General features: G+C 39.9%; 1 long non-coding RNA gene across 1 annotated transcript; it reads right to left on the bottom strand.

Annotated features, from left to right (window-relative positions):
• Positions 1-2010: 2010 nt before the first annotated feature.
• LOC109118301 lies at positions 2011-6438 on the bottom strand. The gene is made up of 3 exons (XR_002025617.2): positions 6359-6438; positions 5167-5240; positions 2011-3004 (listed from the first exon to the last, which is right to left on the bottom strand). It is a non-coding gene; the product is annotated as an uncharacterized LOC109118301 (long non-coding RNA).
• Between the last annotated feature and the right edge of the window lie 1784 nt (positions 6439-8222).

Raw genomic sequence — 8222 nt, 5'->3', positions numbered from 1 at the left:
GTGTGTGTGTGTGTGTGTGTGATCAACTTCTCTATTAGTCCACTGCATCTTTATCCCATGTAATTTACATTAAATCAGTTTTCTTACTCATCATGGAAATTGCCATGTTGTCGTTTCTGGTTACAGTGCAGCCATGAGGTCAGGTCATGTCTGTCTAAGACCTGTCTCTTAGGGATGATTACAGAAGTTACATGGAAGAAAACAAGGAGGAGCCCTCCACTTCTCCATCCTTCAACTTGCCTAGTCTCTGGTCAAAACTAGCATTTTCCTCATCCCTAGATAGCAGCTTCCAACAGTTTGTGAAAGGAGAAAAGTTTTTCCTTCCCCATCATGCTTGCAAGCCTCTGAAATGGGAACCACACCCAGTGGAAACACCAGCTTCCTTCATGAAACAACTTTGTGTCTATACCCCATAGCCTTTGAAAACACCACTAACTTTTTCTACTATCCTTAGAAAAAGGAATTCCTGGGGTTGACGAGAGAATTTTGATTGCATTTCCACAAATGACATGAGTCATAAATTCAGGGACCCCCCCTTCCTACTCCCATCCATAAGAACCCTAGACCTCCACGGTAGCTCAGAGTCTTTCATCTTAAAGAGCTTAGAGAGTATAGCGTCTAATACTCCCACATGGCAGATTTAAAAAGTGAAACACAGAGAGAAAGAGTGACTTTTAACTCAAAGTAAAGTAGTAGCAAAAGGCTTCTGGATAGCTACACAAAAATAGGTTGTTAACATGGGATCCGTCTTATTAGATTATTATTTAGGGGAAAGCATAGACGTAAAAAAGAGAGGAGGAGGGAGTGGGAAGGGTAGGAGAAAGGAAATAAGGGAAAAGAAAAAATATGAGAAAAGTAAAACATGGAAACAAAGTCTTTGTAAATAGGGATGGGTGGAGTGGGTGAAAGGAGGGTTGGGGTATGGGAAAAAAATAAGAACCAAGATACATCATGTAAAGGTACAAGATCCCAATAATGAAAATAACTGTACTGTATACCTAAAAATTACCAATGAACTTAATGAAAAATAAATAAATAAAAATAAAAAGGGGAGGAGATCCCCAGAAGAGAGGGAAGCTAAGTTTCTCTAAGTTTTCCAATCCTAATGAGATAACTGACAATATGAAATAGGAAGAAAAGGGCTAAAGGTGTAGGGAAAGTGGGAAGGGTGGGGGAAAGGTAATAAGGGAAAGGAAAAAAAATAGGAGGAAATGTAAAAATGAAAATAAAATGTTTGTAAATGGGGAGGGGAGGAGGGGGTAAAGGGAGGGAAGGGACAAGGGGAAAAAATGAGAACCAAGACTTGTCATGTAGAGGTTACAAGATCCCAACAATGAATGTAACTGTACTGTCTACCTAAAATGTACCAATAAACTCAATGAGGAAAAAAATAAAAAAGAAAGTTTTCCAATTTTACTTCTATGAAATATTAGACCCAGGAAATAGTCATGGGGGAAAAATTCCTGTGGTCAGATGAGAGTGGGAAATGCTTCGTTCTATAGCTCTATGCTGGGGATTTCCAATGTAACATTAAAATATTAAAGGTTCTAAAATCCTGCGATAAAGTGCCTGTATAACTTTGCATGATCAATTCCAAAATTCATTTGCCCTCTGGGCCTATATTTTTATACTCCATCTTCACCCCTTTGCCTTACTTCTCAAGAAGAAAAAAAAAAAACCTTCCAAATTGGCTACTACCTCATACACCCCTTAGCTTTGTGGGATCCAAAGTTTGATGTTTTCAGTGTATGTCTGTAATACATAATAGTTATATTTGTTTGGGGGACTTGGTACATGAATACAACATGTCTTGATCATTTTTTATCCCTTTACCCCTACTTCCCTCACCTCTCCGTTGCAGTTTCATTGTTTCCACAAAATCCCGAGTGACATTTGGCCCAAAGACTCAAAGCTAGCAAATAAATGGAAAATAAATCAAGGCCAAAGCTAGTGAAATTAATCATTCAGTAAATTTTTATTGAATATTTTGTTAAATTATAATAATGGGCTTTGGTAAGGGAGACAGTAATCAAGTAAAAAATTTTATCTTCTAGCAGCTCACATGTAATTGCAAAATATCCCTGTAAAAATATCAATAGCAATGCAAAAGTTTGTATTGGTTGGTAGAAAATATAGTAGCACATACCAGGACCCAGGCAAAGAGTGTTTTGTGAATGAAGAAAGAAAAAGCATAGGTTAACTGTCAAAAGTCCCCAGAGAGACTAAACTTTGCTGAGACCAGGAAATATGGAGAAGGACTGGACATTCATGGCGAAATGGAGATGTTCTGAGAATTAGAAAAGGAAAGAGGAAAAGAGACAAGATGGGCAAGGGAAAGGTTTGTTTAGAAGGTAAACCAAGACCTGTCATGTAAAGGTGCAAGAGCCCAATGGTGAATGTAACTGTACTGTATACCTAAAATGTACCAATAAACTCAATGAGAACAAAAGAAGTTAAGAATGAGTTACAACAAAGTGGATTTCTGTGTCCTGCTCTGTCACAAAAGTGATGATTGTTTTGTGAGAATTACGGGGCCCTGACTGTGAGACTGGAAGGGGAATGTGAAGAAAGAAAAGAATTAAACAAAATTCAAGAGCATCTATGTCCCCATATCCTTATTCTTTTTCAAGATTACTATGTGCTTCTCAGCATTCTTACAATGTGTGTAGAAACAACCGAAGGTTGGAGTTCAGAGAACTGTCTCCCTCCCTCCCTCCAAAACCCTTCATGCAATGCCTTGGTTCCCTCAGAATGACAGAAGTATGACTTGGAAGAGTTTGATTTTGGGTGAGCATTCTCATATCCAGCCGGCCGTCTATTTCTTCTGTCCCATCTGCCCCAGATGGAGCTGCTAGGCATGTGCCGCACTTGGGGTATTTGACAAACTGACACTCTACCACATGGAGTGTCCAACTCAGCTTGTCAAATACACGGAGTGTGGCACTGCAGGTCATCGGGTTAAGGGCTTCTGTGGGATGGTGAGATTTTGCTGGAAGATGTGATCCTGGAGGGAAAGAAAGAGGAAGCAGTGGTGAAGCCACACTGTGAGCCTCAGACAACCTGAAGAGGTTGAAAGGAGCACCCAAAACACTGGAACAGTGAAGTAAACGATATAGGCATCAGGTCCCTAACCAGAAGAGGGATCCTAAGTACTCATCTTGGGGTTCTTTTAACTAATCTAAGTACTGTAGCTATAGCATTTCCAGGGATTCCAAGGCTTGGTGCAGCAGAGAGGGGATAATTTGGTCATCATTCTCCCTCCATAATTTGTAGAAAGGATCAGACTCCAGAGTCAGTGCCCTTGCCTTCACCTTCTTCACAATTATCCTAAACTGTGTTGTCACAGTGTTGTGGTTATAAACCATAGACTTTTAAGTTAAATATGGACTTGAATACTAGTTCCACCGTTAACTAGCTGGACAAGCTTAGGTGAATTATTTCGCCTCTGTGAGCTCTAGTTTTCCACAGCCACAAAATATGTATAAGGAGCTAGGTGTGGTGTTATAACTCCAGCAATCTGGAAGGTTGAAGCAGGAAGATCACAAGTTTCATCCCAGCCTAAACAACTCAGCAACTTAGTGAGACTCTGGCTCAAAATTTAAAGAGAGAAGTAGGCATATAGCTCAGGAAAAACTCACTGTATTCAATCCTAAGTGCCACAAAAATGTGTATAACGCTGACCTCATAAATTTTTTGTGAGATAAGACGTGCAAAGTCCTTAGTTTATTATTTTATATACCACAAATGTTTTAAAATGATGTCCGTGCCAGCAGAAATAAAACAAGAGCTATTGAAATTTGACATAACAGAATTGGGATTGAAGTGACAGCAATTTCTTATGGTCTCATCCCTTTCTAACATAATGTTCTTAGCCCATAAGGATTCAGGAATGGAAGCAATACAAGTGGCCTTAGAGATCATCTAGTCTCACTCATTCAAAGCTTTAAACAAGGAACTGAAGGTATCTTATTGGGGAAAATCTAGCAAAGCCACATAGTATATTGTTTACAGTTAGGAGGTAAGCCTTATGTCATCCCATTGTGCCCGCTAGCTTTCCTCACTTTGGTCCTTTTGCCTCCCTGCTTTGTACATCTCTCAGGGAAGCTGCAATAAAGAGTTGCTGCAATAAAGAAAAAAACAGGCAGTGTAGTTTGCATAGTGCCACTAGGATCCTTCAACCCATAACCACCAGGTAATAAAGAAGCTGCCAGGACCAGGGTCAGGTCTGGAACCTCTTCCAAAGTTAACAATACCCAGATCCTATCACTTAAAATGCTAGGATATGAGTATAAAATCTATGTCTTTCCTAGTTTGGGCAGTTAATTGATAAGAAATAGTTGCTCTATGTCAAACAGTGGCATGAAAAAACAGAAATATTCCAAGATTACTGGGAATATAAAACTTTCCTGTGAGGCTTTTCAGCAAGAAATAATAATCAGTGTTTTGTCCTCAATTCTGTTAGTTAAATACAAAAGGGTGACATTTCTCTCCAATGTGATATCTGGCAGTGACCTCAAAGTTAAGGATCTAAACTGTCTTTCCCAACCCCTCACTTCTCTATCTACCTAATCTACCTTAATCCATTCAGAAGTGTGATTCTCTGACAAAGCAGCAGCTATGGTCACTATATATAGAAACATGGAAAGAATCAGACAAATTTGTTCTAATGTACTCTTGCCCACTAACTAGCCAGTTATGGCTTGGGTAAGCTTTTCTTTGAATTTCAGTTTTCTCTAGAAATGAGGAAAAGATGACTTACCTGGTAGGGTTGTTGGAAGTTGTTGAGCTTCCCAGACCCTCTTACATAGGAGTTCAAGGAGACTTTGGTTCAACCCCTGAAGCTGTGGATGGAAGCTAGCCAAGGAAGCTGATTAATGAGTTTGAGTTGCAGTGGCAGGGGAAAGAGGAACAGACTGGTAGCTTCTGTCACCATTGCCTTCCTAGTCTACTAGCTTCAGAATGAAGGCCTACTTATCCTGGTGTTATTTGCTGATGTTATTTACTTCAAGAAGACTGGAAACTTTATATACCATGTTGCCCCAGTATTTATGGAAAGATTCAGAGGCTGAGCTATAAGTAGATTGCTTCCACTTTCACTTTTCCAGAAAAAGAAGATTCACCTGAAGAAGGTTGGCCAGTCTCATAAAAGAAGAGATGAGTACCTACATGAGTTGGCATTGAGGAACTCTTAAAGCTCTTCTGTTGGTCCATCGAAGTATAAGAAATGCCATGTTTGTCATCTGTAATATAAATCCTCCATTGGAGAGCTCCATAAAGCCACTAGTATTGAGTGAGGCAAAGGATAGGCCAGTTTTAAAAGAAGGAATTGGAGAGGATAGGCTTGGAGATGGAGGTGTAAGTAAACCTTTGAGAAATCTCTGAACACCCAGAATAAATAAACTATATGAAAAGTGAATGGAGAAAGAACTAATCAGGACCATGACTAAATTATACAGATTGGACCCAGCTTAAGGAAGATAAACTGGGACAATTTCAGGGAAAGTCCTGCCTCTTGGTATTTCATTTCTCCTAGGACAGAAGAGAAAGAGCACTCGGCTGGGACTCCAGAGTCAGCTCTGTCACAGTTTCCTTGAGTGATCTTAGGAAAATTCCTTCCTCTTTCTGGACCTCAATATCTCCCATTTGTAGGTGTTTTCTGAAGGTCCATTTAATTATGGAATGTTAGCAGTCAAGTGTAAGACTAGAAAAAAAAACAGCCTTTCACCTTTGAATCATACCTCTCAGAGAGAATGCTATATATAGATATCACTACCAGCTTTCCTTCCGCATGTGTTTAGCCCTGCCTAGACACACACACACACACACACACACACACACACACACACACACACACATATTTAAGTTTCACTCTAATCTCCTTTTTCAATGGGTAGATGATAATTATTAAATAAAGAATATAAAAACTAAGTCTTTAAACAGCCTCCAGCTAATTCTTCTCGTCCTCTTCTTTAAAAAATACTCAGACACTGAATCTTTCTCTTCCTATTCTTTGCAGAAAAGAATCAAACACTGAGTCCTAGAATGGAGACAGTTCTAAAGATAAACATTGGATAAGTGACAAAACCAGGATTGCTACTCAAATTTCTTGACTCCTGAGTCTAAATAAAATTTTATTGTCTTCTAAATAAAGGAGGTTTCCATTAGAAAAGAATACTAGCCCCCTTTTCCAAAGATTTCAATATGGAAAGCCAGTAGGAAACTTCATTTTTCTCATCCTTGAACCTGAATCTTTGATGAGCATCTGAGAAGAACGGAATGAGCCAATCCAATCCACCCTTGGTTACTATAGACACTGCCCCAGTTCAGGAATCCAAGAAGAGACTAAATGGTACTATACCTGCCACTGGAGTGGTGTCTTGTTCTTGGAGAGGACACAGGTTCTCTGGTGCTGAGTCAAACTGTAGAGGGCAGAGAGAACTGAGCTTTATGTTGTGAGCAGGAAGGTCATGTGTCTTGTAGGACCCTCTGTGTCTTAAAGAGGAAGCAGAAATGAGGAAGATAAGGCTGAGGTTAGCCAACGGAAATCTGGATACAAAATGACAAAACAGGGCTGTTGTGAAAGGGTCTGCTACTGCAGCAATAGTTCCCACTACTGTGTCTCCACCCACTTTCAGCCAACCTCCAACAGACACTGGCATCCCATGCTGCAGAGAGGGAGAACAGAAAGCACAGGCTATCCCAGTTCTACCTCGGAGCAGGGAAGTTTCCTTTGAGTAACTGAGGGGATCCTGGAATGTCAGAGCTGTGCCACTAACAAAAATTCCTCTTGTCATAATTGACAAATTAAGCCAATGAAGGATTAAAGAAATAGCCAATATCTCAAAACAAGGTAGTGGCAAAGCTGGAAAATGATCCCATTTCTGTCAACTCTAAATCATATGTTTTCTCATTTTGTCAGCATGACTTATGGGTGTGGAATATTCCTTTTACCTCTAACTTCTCTTCTGGTGCACAGAACCAGCTACAAAATTTTCAAGGCCCAGTACTAAATTAAAGTGACAGGCCCATTAAAAATAACAACAACAAAAAAAAAAGAATTTCAAGATGGTGACAGCAGAGCATTAAAGCAAGTGTAGTGCCCTTCCAAGCACAGGGCTCTGTGAAACTGCACAGGTCACATGATGATAAAACTAGCTGTACTAGCACTGCTATATCACAGTCTGACATCCGAGGGATTTATAGAAAGATAGAAGGAAATTCACATTTATTAGATTGATTTATGTACATAATCTCATTTACTCAATAGTCCTCTGGTGTGGTATTATAATTATCTTTATATATATGGATGAGGGCACTGGAGCACCTGGAAAAAAGGTCAGTTATCTAAGCAAATAAATCTAGAAAATAATGGCAAGGGCAGAATTCAAATTCAGTTCAGATTCCAAATGCTAGGCTTTTTCTATTTTCCCACATTTGCTGCAAATAAGGGACGATTGTATCAGACCTCTAAATTCAGTTCTAACCTTCAGGGTAAGAGTATCAGACATAAATATAAAGAGAAAGTAAGTGGTTTCCTACAGCCTCATGTTTTCAACCCCTAGAAAGTGCCTGTTTACCGCCAGAAAGAAAATGCTTCCATGATGCAGTCCCTCATGAATTCCACTGATACAGAGAATGAGAAGGGCAATTCTTGAGGTGCTTTCAAAATATCCTTGGGCTAGCCTTAAATGATTGCAGTGCCAGGGTATAGTCCTCAGCCTACAGAAGTGGAAGTGGGGCTCTAGACAGTATTCAAGTCTAATAAATAATATGTCCACACCACATATAGACTTATATATTCAGGCTCAACAGAAAAGAGTACATCCTTGGAGCCAGAAGTTCTGGGTCCTAATACCAGCTCTGTTTCAGTTCATGAGCCTTGTTTTCCCAATTAGCTAATAGAGGTTGGACTAGATAGTCTTGGTTGCCTCTCTAACACAAATATTCCCAGGTTTCTTTATGACTCCATTCAAACTTGCGCCTTCCTCTATACTCACTTTGGGCTGCCTTATGGTGGCAGGGCACAAGGCTCTGTCTGGAGATAGCCTGGGAAAAGAACTCACACTACTAATTTATTAGTTTAGGCCATGAGACCAGTTTCCCCAGATCGGGCTTTCAGAAAGATTTAGTTCCTGTTTATTTTTGGTTTCTGACTAAAGCTTGAGGCAGAGCAAGATGGTCCTGTGGGCACTTTGCCAGGACACCCCCTTCCTCAACTCACA

The sequence above is a fragment of the Fukomys damarensis genome, unplaced genomic scaffold, assembly GCF_012274545.1.
Source record: "Fukomys damarensis isolate Sample0158 unplaced genomic scaffold, DMR_v1.0_HiC HiC_scaffold_39, whole genome shotgun sequence".
In the NCBI taxonomy this organism is placed as follows: Eukaryota; Metazoa; Chordata; class Mammalia; order Rodentia; family Bathyergidae; genus Fukomys; species Fukomys damarensis.
The sequence above is the reverse complement of the archived record's forward strand: the minus strand, read 5'-3'. Positions and strand labels throughout refer to the sequence as shown.